This window comes from Callionymus lyra, chromosome 8 (genome assembly GCF_982586985.1).
Source record: "Callionymus lyra chromosome 8, fCalLyr1.hap1.1, whole genome shotgun sequence".
In the NCBI taxonomy this organism is placed as follows: Eukaryota; Metazoa; Chordata; class Actinopteri; order Syngnathiformes; family Callionymidae; genus Callionymus; species Callionymus lyra.
The window spans coordinates 12,792,194-12,796,231 of NC_141825.1; positions in this window are offsets into that span (position 1 = coordinate 12,792,194).

A 4,038-nucleotide genomic window follows, 5' to 3' on the forward strand; every position below is an offset into this window, starting at 1 on the left:
GGTCAGTGGTAAAAAGATTGTAGAAAAAGTCACAAATCGTCCTTTTTGTAAGGTTGTCGAGGAAGATCCATTTCCTTGTTTGTCTCCATTTATATACGTGTAAACCGGCTTTCATTTTGAATACTATGTTTGCCTAGGTATATAAACCTTAATCTGCTTATCTTGTTTAGTCATAAAACCAATAACTTCAGCGCCACAGAGTTTCCATAGAGCCATTGGCAATGTTGAAAAGAACACAAACTAATTTAAAGGGAATAATAGTGGGTGGTCAGTAACACTAAATATAATTGTATGCTGATGATGTCCTTCTTTTTCTATGCAATAGCATCTTCGGTTTTGTAAATTATCTTGGAATTATTTGGACAAACTATATTATTCCTAAATGGCAAACATTTCGTTAAATGTATTTGATAATGCTTAAGATATTTTGGGGTCAAGAATACCCCTTTAATTAAATCAATAACCCCTTCAAAATATGATCCTGTGAAGACGTAAAAGTATCACGCTGAATAAAAATGCCTTCATCAATAATTGTCAGTATGAATATTTGTTTGTAAAATCAACAGAACCTTAAGCTTAGACTGACTCATCAGTACCAAACCTTCCCCTCAGGATAAACATACAGTATACATATATAAAAAATATAAGCAAATACGAGCCAATGTAGCAACAAATGATGGCGGTTTTAAACTTTCGGCCCAGAAGGGTGTCAGAAAGGTTGGTGACTTGTACATTAATTGCAGAAATGAACCAGAAAATTATATAAAACACAGAATGAGTATCTTGGAACCCTTACTTGCTTATTTGGAGAAAAAAAAGGATAACACACAAAATAAGAGATAGAAAAACAGAACCATGGACCAAAGTATGGTAATGGTTTTAGCATTTGCTCTGTGTATTCATTACAATTAAAATGATGACTCTTACCAGTAAGTTGTGAAAAAAAAATCTGCCGTCAATAAATATTTGGATAAAATAAAAAAAAACATGATGTGTTGCGCTGTAATAATGAATGTTATAAGAGGGAGGAAAGAGCAGCTTGAAGGAACTTGGAAACCTTTATTTATACGTGTTCAACAACAAGGTGCACTTCAAAGATGATACAAATATTTTTTGTTTTATCGTTAATTTTAAAAAGGTATAGTTGTTTGTCTAATGTTAACATCTTTACAAACTCCAAAATCCTATCTATATATACAAACAACTATAACTATTTATTATTATTATTATTTGAAAAAAATAATAATGTAATGCAATTTATGTTACATTCTCTGTCCCATCAACCTTTACTTCCAGTTTGTAATTTGAAGAAAATTATCTGGTACCATTATTTATCTTCCAAATAAATGGTTAATGACAGAAAGTTTTAATATAGAAACCACAACATTAAACATTAAATTCATCTAAACCATACTGTGAAATAACAAGTCACACTCTATATCAGACCTGGGCAAAGTGAAGCCCGGGGGGCCACATGCGGCCCTTTGACTGTATTTATGTGGCCCTCGTAATGTCAAAGTATGACCATGTATAAATGGTTTTAATGCATTGACAAATGTATTTTGTATTTATTATTAATTTACATTTTCACATAACACTTCCTACCTTTTTGTGTGTAATTTTTTGTATATATATTAATCCCTCAAAGATTTTTTTTAAGTTAATTGAATAAATGTTTTGAAAAAAACTCATCTATACAATAATAAAATTGCAGCTTATTTAGTTTAATATACGTCATGGCATAATGACGCATGTCCTTCTTTTAAAGGGATTTTTCCGTCTTTCTTTTTGCTTGACGGCCCCTAACAACATTCACGGAATTGAATGTGGCCCTTGAAGAATTTGAATTGCCCACCCTGCTCTATATTAACACTAGATTAAATCTTTTACAATCAATTCATATCATATTCCTTACTTCTTAAACCCTTTGTGGAATACAATTGCGATTTCACAAATTTACACATCATCATCCTCCTCATCTTTATTATAATCATCTTTATCTTCATCTTTATTATCCCCATCTTCATCTTTATTATCATCTTCATCATCTTCATCATCATCATCCTCATATTTATTATAATCATCTTTATTATCATCTTCTCCATCTTTACTATGATCATCTTCATCTTTATTATAATCATTTTTATAATCATCATCTTCATCTTTATTATCTTCATCATCTTTATCTTCATCTGTATTATCATCATCTTCATCTTTATTATCTTCAACATCTTTATTATAATCATCTTCATCTTCATCTTCATCTTTATTATCATCTTCTTCATCTTTATTATCATAATCTTCATCTTTATTATCATCATCTTCATCATCATCATCCTCATATTTTTATAATAATCTTTATCTTCATCTTTATTGTCTTCATCATCTTTATTATAATTATCTTTATAATCATCATCCTCATATTTTTATAATAATCTTTATCTTCATTTTTATTATATTCATCATCTTTATCTTCATCTGTATTATCATCATCTTCATCTTTATTATCTTCAACATCTTTATTATCGTCATCATCTTTATTATAATCATCTTTATAATCATCATCTTCATCTTTATTATCTTCATCATCTTTATCTTCATCCGTATTATCATCATCTTCATCATCTTCATCCGTATTATCATCATCTTCATCTTTATTATCTTCATCATCTTTATCTTAATCTGTATTATCATCATCTTCATCTTTATTATCTTCAACATCTTTATTATAATCATCTTTATAATCATCATCTTCATCTTCATCTTTATTATCTTCATCATCTTTATCTTCATCTGTATCATCTTCATCTTTATTATCATCTTCATCATCTTCATCATCATCATCCTCATATTTATTATAATCATCTTTATTATCATCTTCTCCATCTTTACTATGATCATCTTCATCTTTATTATAATCATTTTTATAATCATCATCTTCATCTTTATTATCTTCATCATCTTTATCTTCATCTGTATTATCATCATCTTCATCTTTATTATCTTCAACATCTTTATTATAATCATCTTCATCTTCATCTTCATCTTTATTATCATCTTCTTCATCTTTATTATCATAATCTTCATCTTTATTATCATCATCTTCATCATCATCATCCTCATATTTTTATAATAATCTTTATCTTCATCTTTATTGTCTTCATCATCTTTATTATAATTATCTTTATAATCATCATCCTCATATTTTTATAATAATCTTTATCTTCATTTTTATTATATTCATCATCTTTATCTTCATCTGTATTATCATCATCTTCATCTTTATTATCTTCAACATCTTTATTATCGTCATCATCTTTATTATAATCATCTTTATAATCATCATCTTCATCTTTATTATCTTCATCATCTTTATCTTCATCCGTATTATCATCATCTTCATCATCTTCATCCGTATTATCATCATCTTCATCTTTATTATCTTCATCATCTTTATCTTAATCTGTATTATCATCATCTTCATCTTTATTATCTTCAACATCTTTATTATAATCATCTTTATAATCATCATCTTCATCTTCATCTTTATTATCTTCATCATCTTTATCTTCATCTGTATCATCTTCATCTTTATTATCTTCATCATCTTTATCTTGATCCATATTATCATCATCTTCATCTTTATTATCTTTAACATCTTTATTATAATCATCATCTTCATCTTTATTATCTTCATCTTTATTGTCTTCATCTTCATCATCATGTTATATACCTGTATATATAGTATAAAAAGTATAAGAAGAGAAATCACATTAAAACAATCAATAAAACAAAAACACAAGTAACTTATTACAGCCAGAGTGAAAATATGGTTGAAAATCAGTTTCAGGGGAGACAGTTTGTCGCCTTGTGGAACATACATGTGCGTGACTATAAAATAAAAAATAACGCATGAACGTTTATTTGTTTGTCTAAATTCCCATCTTACTAAATAATGGTTCCGAATCCGAGGTTCTCGAACACATGCGTGTGTTTCTGACGGGAAGCAGCGTTTCCGGTTCTCTTCCGCGCGGCGAA